An 11,033-nucleotide genomic window follows, 5' to 3' on the forward strand; every position below is an offset into this window, starting at 1 on the left:
TCAAGTTAGAACCAACTCATAGCTGACCCTTCAGCATTTTTTCTGAAGCTGTAAATTATACAGGATGAGATTGCCCATCTTTCTCCTGTGGAGCAGCTGGTGGATTTCAGCGTCCTGCCTTTGGATTGCCGGTGCAGCTCCCTACTAACTATGCCACAACAGGGAGATAGAGTAGGCTTTAAAAGTCATGGCTGCAACAGTTGAACATGTGACTATTTGTGATTATTGTGAAGTTTCAAAGTGAGTTTCCTTTGTTTGTTTTGCTTGTTCTTACAGTCTGTTCCATACTGAAATGAATTACACTTTATAGGTCTTGCATATACTAATTTTGCCTCTGTATGTATACCTTGGGCATGTTATCACTTCCTTCTGTATCCTTTCTGGCACCTAAAAAATGTTGCGCCCAATAAATGCTTGACTGAGAGTTTCATGTAAAGGTATTTGAGGAAGATATTCCATTGCCATTAGAAAAAAACTACTCAAACTGATGCTGTTTCATTTTGTCTGAAAGAAAAAGCATTGTATTATATTTGTGATTGTTGTTCTATTGATACTGATTTTATGTGGTGTGTGTGCATTTGAATAGATGTAAATGTTGACTTAGAGCCATTGTCTGTATAATCGTAGCTGACCTCCAACACTCCAGGGTTCAGTATTATCAGCTCAGATTCTAATCAGCCTGTAATTCCTTTTGCTGCTTTTAGGCTCTCTAGGAAGTCCTCTCAAGTTTCGTTCCTGTTAACATCATATTCTGAACTTGTGTGTGAGGAGTCTAATACCTACAGCTCCATTAAAGTCATTGGTATGTTTACTTCCTCTTCTCAAACTTGACTTACTCCTCTATTGTATACTTTCGTCTCATGTTCAGGTTTCTCCTGCCATAAAGTGATGCCATGAGTTTATTGTTAAAATAACTTTTATAGTCATTGGTGTTAACTTTCACCACATGGTTGTTAGGTGCTGTCGAGTCGAGTACGACTCATAGCGACCCTCCTATGCCATCTTCACACTACCTGACACACAACAGCCTATTGTGGCAGTCACCATATCAATCCACCTGGCTTGTTGAGGATCTTCCACTTCTTTGCCAACCCTCTATCCTTCCCAACATCATGTCCCTCTCCAAGGAATAGCACCTCCTAGCAACATGTCCAAAGTATGTGAGGCAAAGGCTCATCGTCCTTGCCTACAAAGAGGACTCCAGCTGCACCCTCTCCAAGACATATCTTTTTGTTCTCTTGGCCTTCCATGGGATCTTTAGTGCTCTTCTCCAACACCACAGCTAAAGCCGTCAATTCTTTTTCTGTCACCCTTATTCAAAGTCCAGGTCTCAGATGCGTACCAAGTGATTGGAAAGGCTATGGCCTGAATCAAACTCACCTGACTGGGTAGGAACTTGAAATAGGTTGCATACAAACTAATCATTATGGGCTTGATCAATTTTTCCCATCCTTCCAAGTTTAAACTGAGCACGTTTATCAGGGAGGTGGGAAAGTCACTAAGAAGCAGCAGAGAATTCACCACGTGTCCTTCCTGCACCAATCAGACTGGGGCCTACATGAGAGCAGCAGCTCCTTCAATGGAGAACCAGAAAACCACATGAGATAGAGCTGACTTGGGACTGCCACTCATCAGAGCCAAAGCTAGGAGTCAGCTCTTACTTGAGGACTGAGAGATGATGCCATAATTGGAAGGACTAAAGTAAATTTCTAACCCTGATCTTTGTGACAATTAAGCCATGAAACAGAGAGCACATTTGAGAAAGTGTCCTGAAGAATTGTATCCTGTTGCCGACCTGAAATGTAGCCTTTTAACTGGACTCTATGAAAATGAGAGTAAACTTCCTCTTTTGTTAATACTGGCTTCTGCTGATATAATACTTTCTAAAATTTTTCAGTGTCAGCTCCATTTGGTACAGTGATTCTGTGTATTCCTTCCATCTTCTTTCGATGCTTTCTGGGTCATTCAATATATTTCCCATAGCATCTTTTGATATTACGACTCAAGGCTTAAATTCGTTTCTCTGTTCTCTCAATTTGAATAATGGAGAGTGAGTTCCTCACCTTTATTCTTCAATTCTAGCTTGCTGCACGTTCCATAGTAAGATTTTGCTTTGTCTTCTCAAACTGCCCTTGAAAATCTTCTGTTCAGCTCTTTTACATTGGCATGTTTTCCCTTTGTTATGGCTTCTTGATTCTCTAGTGCAATTTTTAGAGTCTCTTTTGACATTTGTTTTGTTTTTTCTTTTTCCTCTCTTTGTTTCATGCATGATATCCTTGGTATCATCCCATAACTCATCTGCTCTTCAATCATTGGTATTCAATGCTTTAAACCTATACTTAAGATTATCTTGAAATTCAGATGGAATAGATTCAAGATCATATCTTGTTTCTCATGGATTTTCATTTTCTTTGGCATCAATTAATAGATGCAGTCCAGTCTATGCCAGGAAATTTGCAGGACAATTGTCTGGTCAACAAATTGGAAGAGATCCATATTTGTTCCCATTCCCAAGAAAGGTGTTTTCAACAAAATGTGGAAACTATTGAACAATATCATTAAATATCACATACACACAAAATACTCCTGAAGATCATTAAAAACACAGTTCAAGCAGGATTTAGAAGAGGCCATGGCACCAGTAAAGAATGCCAGAAGAATGTCTATTTGTGTTTTATTGATGATGCAAACACATTTGACTCTGTGAATCAAGTTGTGACTAACATTGAGAATAATGGGAAATCCCAGAACACTTAATTGTGCTCATGCGAAACCTATACCTAGACCAAGAGGTTTTTGTGCTAACAGAGCAAAGTTAACACTACATGGTTTAAAATTAAGAAGGCAGTGTGTCGCAGTTGTATTCTTTCTCCATAACTATTCCATTTGTGTGCTGAGCAAATTATTTGATAAGCTGAACTCTATGAAGAGGAATATGACATCAAGATTAGAGGAAGACTCATCAATAACCTGCATTATGCAGATGACACAACCTTGCTTGCTGAAAGTGGGGAGGACTTGAAGCATTTGTTGCAGATGATCAAAGAATACAGCTTTCAATATGGATTGTATCTCAGTGTTACAAAAACAAAGATTCTTACCACTGGACGAATAGGCCACAGAGATTGAAACTGTCAACAACTTCATCTTACTTGGTTCCACAATTAACACCCTTAGTACCACCAGTCAGAAAATAAGGAGATGTATTGCACTGGGAAAGTCTGTAGTTAGGGACCTTTCCATATTTTGAGGAGTAATGATGTCAGTTTGAGAACTGAGGTGTGTCTGATTCAGGCATGGTCTTTCCGATCACTTGCTATGCATCTGAGAGCCTGACATTGAATAAGGATAATAGAAGAAGAGTTGATGCCTTTGAGCTGTGATCTTACAGAAGAGTACTGAGTATCTCTTGGACTGCCCAAAGAACAAATGAAATATGTTTTGAAAAGAGTGTAGCTGGAGTGCTTTTGGTGGCTTTACCTCAAATATTTTGGGCATGTTGCTAAGAGGGTTATGCTCAGAAAGGAAGAGGGTCACTGAAGGAGATTAAGAGCCTCAACCAGGTCGATTGACATGAGGACCACCACAATGGGCTCTAATGTGTCAGAAGTGTGAGAATGAAACAAGATAGACCAGGATTCAGATCAGTTATTCACAGGGTTTCTATGGGTCATAATTGGCTCAATAGCACCTAACAACAATAGGAAGAAGAATTTGGCTTCAGAATTGGAAGAAATTCTTCAAGAACATGCATTATGCAGATGACACAATCTTGCTTGTTGAAAGTAGAGTTTAATCACTTGCCAACCTTTAGGTTAGCATCTGGGTGTTTAACCACTGCATCACCAGTGTCCCTATTTTTCTTAGAAAATTACTCCATTTCCAAATTATTTCATAGCCAGATGGAAAGTTAAGATTACTTGTGTAGTTTTCTTCTTGTGAGCACCTACTTCACGTTAGTATAGGCAATGATAAAATTTTGAGGCTTTGAAACAATTATTTGTGCACAATAACTTAACTCAATTGAGCCGTGAATTTTAGTTGAAATTTCTTTTGAAACATATGTAGGAGGCAAATAGGGTTTTCCTCCCCAAACCATTCTATAGTATAAATGATTATTCTGAAAGAACAGGGAGAGATTTTAATGTTTATTGCATCAATATTTTCTTTTATTGTGCTTCCGTCTCACTCCCTCACCAACATATCTCCACTCACACATTATGATACATAAACACATGCGCCCAGTACCGTAAGACTAATGTTAGCTGTAAAAGTGTGGCATGGCATTTTGCAAAAATTGCAAAACACATATTATGCAAATCCTCCTTAGCATCTCAAACATTAAAAGGATGAAGAATAGTATTTTTCTTTATAAATTCGTTTTCCACTGTCAGAGCCTAGCATCGTATGACCTTGCAGTTTGCGCTTAGGATTGTAAGAGAACTCCGATTGACAGTCAGCCAACTCCATAAAACAAAAGGAAAGAGCAATTCTAAAAGTCAAGAAGAGGCTGTTAGACTGAGGCATGGGAAGAGAAGCAGCCATCTCTCCCTTTGCAAGCTAAACTCATCATAATTGAATGACACCTTTCAGGACTTTTTAAAACTTGGCAGGGGTGGGGTGGGGGAAGGTGAAGTTGCCAAACAAAGATGGGTCTTTTATGCAAATGTCTTTGGTAATTAAGGGGCGGGTGCTAAATGTGCAATATTCCTTCTAAGCACAATTGTTTCTAAATTCAGGGTTATGTTCATGCTGTAGTCTATGAGGCAACAGCTGCTCCTAAGAGAATGCTGTCAATGTTGATAAGTCACTTTAAAAACTAAATCTGTTTGCTGAGCTCATGTTGTTTGGAAAAACTAGAAAGAACGAAATCTTGAATGCATTTTTTTTCCTTTGAAAAAGAGAAAAATCCTGTCTATTGCAAGCAAAAGCAGAATTCTAAAAACCCACAACCTAGCGAGATCCTCGGGTAAGCTCATTTGTATGAAGCAGGGAAGGAAAAGCAATGCAGATTGTTATTCAGAGTCCCTGAGCTCTGGGGAATAGGAGTGCTGTTAGCACAGTGTGAAAAGTGCTGGGCTGCAAACTGAAAGGTCAGTGGTTCATGAGACACTCCACAAGAAAATGATATGCAGTCTGTGGCCTAATGATAAGAAGCTGCACTGGAATCCTAAAGGCACATGGTTCAAATCTACCAATTGCTCTGTGGGAGAAGGATGGAAAATCTCTCCTGTAATTTACAGCCTCTGAAAACCCAGTGGAGGGTCAGCTGTGTGTCAGTTCAGATTCGATGGAACATCACCACCACCACCACCAACTGTAAAGATTAAAGCCTTGGAAAGGCTACATGCAGTTCTGAAAAACTCTGAAAAATGCGCATCATATTCTTTAAGGTTTTTGGTTTCTTGTTTTGTTTTTTCTTTTACTTAAACTGACTGAGAGCGATTTTGCCTACCTGCCTTTCTGTTTGATTCTGGACAATCAGTTTCTAATTATTCTATTGGTTGTTCTCTGGCCACAGAATCCCTTAGCCACATTCATCTCTCCTTTTCACAGGTTCCTTTGGACATTGTTTAACAACCAAGGTCAAACCAAGCATTGATTTTAGTGTCTGGTGGACAAGGTGATGCTGGTCTTGGAAAATGAAATGTGAGAAAATATTTTATATTGATGGTGCGGTAACCATGTCTGCATCACATCTAGCTCTAGTATTGTTTGATATCATTCAGAAATGCCGTGCCAGTCCTGAAAGATGCAATTGGTTGCATTCTGTTTCACTGACTTTGTTGCCTTTACAAAAGTGACCAGGTTTCTATCGCACAATCTCGGATACCTTTGGCAGGCAAAGAATCAGGAGCTAGAGAGATTTTCAGAGATTGCCTAGTTTGACATCTGTGAAATATAGAATTCCCTCTCCAATATTTGACCAGTGATCTTACACTGTTTGCTGGTGTATCACTTCTGACTCATGGTGACCCCATTTGTGTCAGAGTAGAACTCTGCTGCATGAGGTTTTCAATGACTAATTTTTTGGACGTTGATCACCAGACCTTTCTTCTGAGGTGCCTCTGGATGAACCTGAACCTCCAACCTTTTGATTAACATCCCAGTGTTAATTTGCATTGGCCAGGATAGTCTGACCTTGAACGTTATATTCTGGGACAGTTTTAATTATGAATTCTTAAAAAGAATCCTTTCCATGAAACAATAATCATTTTACTAATTCATTAAACCTCACCTTCCAGTTTTCATTTTTGCGTTATGAACAGAAGAGTCTCACTTCCTTGTATAATTAAGACTGAACACAAATGGTAACACACTGAGGCCATCATGAACTCGACTGGAGTGGAACTGTTATTTGGGAGTCAATAAGTTTTTGTTTATAGTGAGGGAAACTTTGGCAATGACTAAAGGTGATAGAGCCATAACATGATTAATATTTATATTACTAAATTGTACACACAAAAAATGTTTAATTGGCAAATGACAATTAAAAAATAACTCAACTTGAAGTCAACATTGGAATTATAATGTTTTCAGAGGAAATAAATGAGAATATTCAGCTTGAAGACAGGAAGACTTGAGGGAGACAAAGAAATCTTTTGTGTATGCACTTATCAAGTATTTGAACAGCTCTTGTGTTGACAAGTAAGTCTTTTCCCATATGGCTCCAAAAGGCAAAATTCAGACAAGTGACTGAAATTAGAACAAAGCATATTATGGATTTACTAAACAATGGAAATAAAATGACCATTTTAGGACATAACTGACTCTTTTAAGGAATTACTGAATCTTTGTGATGGTGGTGGTTAGGTGCTATCAAGTTGACTATCACTCGTTGTCATTGTTGCATGCCATTGAGTTAGAACCAATGAATGGCTCACATTGAGTTTTCAGAGGCTGAAAATTGCATGAGGAGAGATTCCCATCTTTCTCCCATGGAGCTCCCCATGACTCATAATGACAATAAAAATGGTATTTAACAAGATTGTAAAATACATAATAATACATTTGGAAGACATGTTATGTGATGTTACTGGAATGAAGGTGAGAAAATCATGGAGAGATGTTAAATGAGGCTAAAGAGATGGATCATAGTGATTTTGAAAGTTTAGTATACATATTCAGCTTTATTAAAGGTTATGAAACAATAATTTTTATAAAAATTACCTTTACTCTGATATGATCTACATAAAAGAATGTATACTGAATTTAAATTTACATTAAATGTTGATGAATTTTGGCAAATCTATGGAGGGAGCTTGGGTGGCCTAGTGGCAAGAAGTTGCTATGACAACCCTAAGACATGTAGTTTGAATCCATTAGCTACTTCATGAGAGAGAAATGCTTAATGTACTCATAGGCAGTTTAAAAGTTTTTGAAAATTTGCTGAAAGTTCAGCCATGAATCCATTTTGACTAAACAGCACATAACAGTAATAACAGCATACACTCTAGAAAGTGTCTTCATTCTATTTTCTGATCAGTTCTTTCTTCAGGTCTTTTCTTGTTTCTTTTATTATGCTCTTGAGATTTATACACATTGTGGTGTGTATTGGTAGTTCCTTTCTTTTTATGGCTTAGTATTATTTGGACATATCACTCATTGTTTTTCCATTCATCAGTTGCTGGAAGATCTATATGATTTCTTTGGTTTGAATAATGAATAATGTTGCTCTGAATGTTGTTGTTGTTGTTGATTGCCATTGAGTTGAGGATGATTCATAGCTACTCTAGGAACAAAAGACCTAAAACCTTTCTATAACGTTTCTGAAAGTTCATAGAGTTGCCAGAGACAAGTTGTTTAGGAAGTGGATGCTACTCCTGCTTCCAAATGTTGCTGTTGTTGTTGTTGTTATGTGCTGTTGAGTCACCTGCAACTCATAGCGACCATGTGTGTAACAGTCATACACCCTGCTCTATGCTGTGCCAATCTCACTGTCTCTGACACGCATACCCCCATTACCCAAGTCACTGAATCAGTCCATCTCATCGAGGGTCTTCTTTTCTTGTGCTGTCCCTCTACCCTCTCAAGCATGATGTCCCTCTCCAAGGATTAGTCCCTCCTTGCAACATGTCCAAAGTATGTCAGACGAAACTTCAGAGTCCTTGCCTCCAAGGAGCAGCCTGATTTAACTCTTTCCAGGATGAACCTGTTTATTTTCTTAGCAGTCCATGGTATATTCAATGCTCTTCTCAAATACCACACTAAAAGGTATCAATTTTTCTATCATCTCTAGTAATTGTCCAGCTCTCTGATGCATAACAAGTGATTGTCAAGACCATTGCCTGGATCAGGTGCACCTTAGTCTCTAGACTGACATCGTTGCTCTTCAGTATTCTGGGGAAGTCTCTGACAGCAGCCATTCCCAGTGCAATTCATCTTTTAATTTCCTGGCTGCTGGTGCCCAGAGTGTTGATTGTGGAGCCAAGGAAACTAAAGCTGTTTACATTCTCAATCTATTCACCCTCCATCACAATACTGCCAGTTGGCCCAGTGGTAAGAATCTATGTTCTCTTGATATTGAGCTTCAGATCATATTGAAGGCTACAGTCCCTGACCTTCCGAAGTAAGTGCTTCAGATCCTTCTCAGTTTCAGCAAGCAGGGTTGTGTCATCTGCATAACGCAGCTTGTTAATAAGTCTTCCTCCAATTCTGATGCCACATTTCTCCTCATAGATCCCAGCCTCCCAGATAATCTGTTCTGTATATAGATTGCAAGGAACTGAAGAACAAATTCAAGCCTCGAGTTGCAATGCTTAAGGATACTTTGGGCAGAATATTAAATTATCTAGGAAGTATTAAAAGAAAATGGAAAGAGTATACAGAGTCATTATACCAAAAGGAATTAGAGGACACAGAATTTCATGAAACAACATATGAGCAAGAGCTTATAGTGATGAAAGAAGAAGTTCAAGCTGCTCTGAAAGAACTGGCAAAAAACAACGCCCTAGGAATTTATGGTATACCAGTTCATATATTTCATCAACAGATGCTACCCTAGATGTGCTCACCAAGTTGTGCCAAGAAATCTGGAGGACAACCACCTGTTCCCATTCCAAAGAAAGGTGATACAACAGAGTGTGGAAATTACCAAACAATATCATTATCACATGCAAGCAAGATTCTGCTGAAGATTATCCCGATTATCCATAACGACTGGAACAGTATGTCAGCAGAGAACTGCCAGAAATGCATGCTGGCTTTAGAAGAGGCTGTGGTACTAGAGATCTTGGAACTAATGTTAGGTGGATCTTGGCTGAAAGCAGGGAGTACCAGAGGAATGTTAATCTGTGTTCATTGACTATGCATTTAACTCTATGGACCACAACAAACTGTGGATAATTTGAGAAGAATGGGAATCCCCCCAGAATACTTGATTGTGCTTATGCGAAACCTATACTTGGGCTAGAAGGCAGTTATCAGAACAGAGCAAGGGAATACTGCCTGGTTCAAAATTGGAAGGATGTATGCCAGGGTTATATCCTATCTCCATACTTCAATGTTTCCAAATATGGATATGAATATTCATACTATTAGTATTCATGTATAAATCCTTGAGTGGACATATTTTTTTTAACTGAAGTCAAGTTATTTATTGAGTGCCGATTACGTACTAGATATTATTCCAAATACTTGGGGCGCATCAGAGAGCAAACAGATCCCTGCCCTCACGGAGCTTACAGTTTAACATTTCCCACTTCACTTGCACACTGACCCGGGCAGGTCTGTGCTTCTCTGTCCCTCAGCTGCCAAATGGGAGGAATATGCAGAATTAGCACAGACCATGGATGACCTGCTTGCTGTTCTGTAGATGCCAAACAAGACCCTTACCCCTTGCCCTAGCCTGTCTCTTAGGCAAGAAATAGGGCTGGATGTTGATTTTTAACAAGAGATCACACTGGGGCTAGGGGGTTGGAGCTGGATTGTCTGCTGTGCGGTGGTGGTAAAAGGGCTGTGCAGGGCTGATGATGGCTACACAAATTGTTGCTGCTGCTGCTGCTGCTGCTGTTGTTTCTTGGTGGCTGCCTTGCTGGCTCGGTCCTTGGCCTTCTCTGTAGCTGCCAGTGCTGTCTCTTTTGCCTTTTCCTTGGCTTCCTTGGCAGTTTCAACAAGTGTCTTAGAAGGGGCTTCACCTTGTAGCTTGGCCAAATGTATTCAAAACCCTTCATAGTCTTGGTCACATTGCTTTTAAATTGAGCCAGACCAAATTCCTGGACAGCTCTGGAGACACCATACAAGCTAGAGGAGACCCAGGCTTCTCGGCAGATTTCGGTCCAACCACTGTTATCAGAGGTCACACAGTAAACACAGCATTCCTCCACCACCATCATCCAGGCATGGTTGATGTTCCAGGTGAAGATGGTCATGGTCTGATTCTGTGGGTCCACAATACAGTCCTCCAGGATGTACACCGAGTGAGCAACATTGGCAGGAAACAGACGCTTAGCCCAGCACGGCATCCTGTTGGTCTTGGTCAGGAGTCTCCGGGACAGGAGTTTCTGGTCAGGGGTAACCTCCCGGTGTACTATGTCTTCCGTCAAGACATGTTTGCTGTAGGGATTCAGGTACCGCTGCCAGAAGGTGGCGAACACTTGGTCCCAGGAACTCCTGAGCATGCTCTGGTCCAGGAAATAGTTCACCATTGTTCCGGCCGGGAAGGACTCAACACCCGCGAAGCATTAGGAGTGCGGAACCCGGGGAGCACATGGAGGCCAGGCCAGAGCTCGGCGCCCGCCCGCCAGGCTCGCTCAATCACCACCCAAGCTTCCGCTGCCATGAGGAGTGGTCAGGAGGTCGAGTGGACATATTTTAATTTCTGTTAGGCACATGTCTGGAAGTAGAATTTCTAGGCCATAGAGAAGGGTGTGTTTGACTTTAAAAGAAAATTTCAAGCTATTTTCCAAAGTGGTTTTACCATTTTACACTCCCACAGCAGTGTACAAATGTTCCAGCTCCTCTGTACCATTGCTAACACTTAATATGGCGGTCATTTATTAACCTTAAATGACAATAGTATACAGAATTGGGCT

General features: G+C 40.1%; 1 pseudogene; it reads right to left on the reverse strand.

Annotated features, from left to right (window-relative positions):
- Positions 1–9,975: 9,975 nt before the first annotated feature.
- On the reverse strand, positions 9,976–10,646 carry LOC102855177 (annotated as a pseudogene).
- Between the last annotated feature and the right edge of the window lie 387 nt (positions 10,647–11,033).

Source organism: Elephantulus edwardii, unplaced genomic scaffold (assembly GCF_000299155.1).
Source record: "Elephantulus edwardii isolate Elephantulus edwardi_28Jun2011 unplaced genomic scaffold, EleEdw1.0 scaffold00040, whole genome shotgun sequence".
Lineage (NCBI taxonomy): Eukaryota > Metazoa > Chordata > Mammalia > Macroscelidea > Macroscelididae > Elephantulus > Elephantulus edwardii.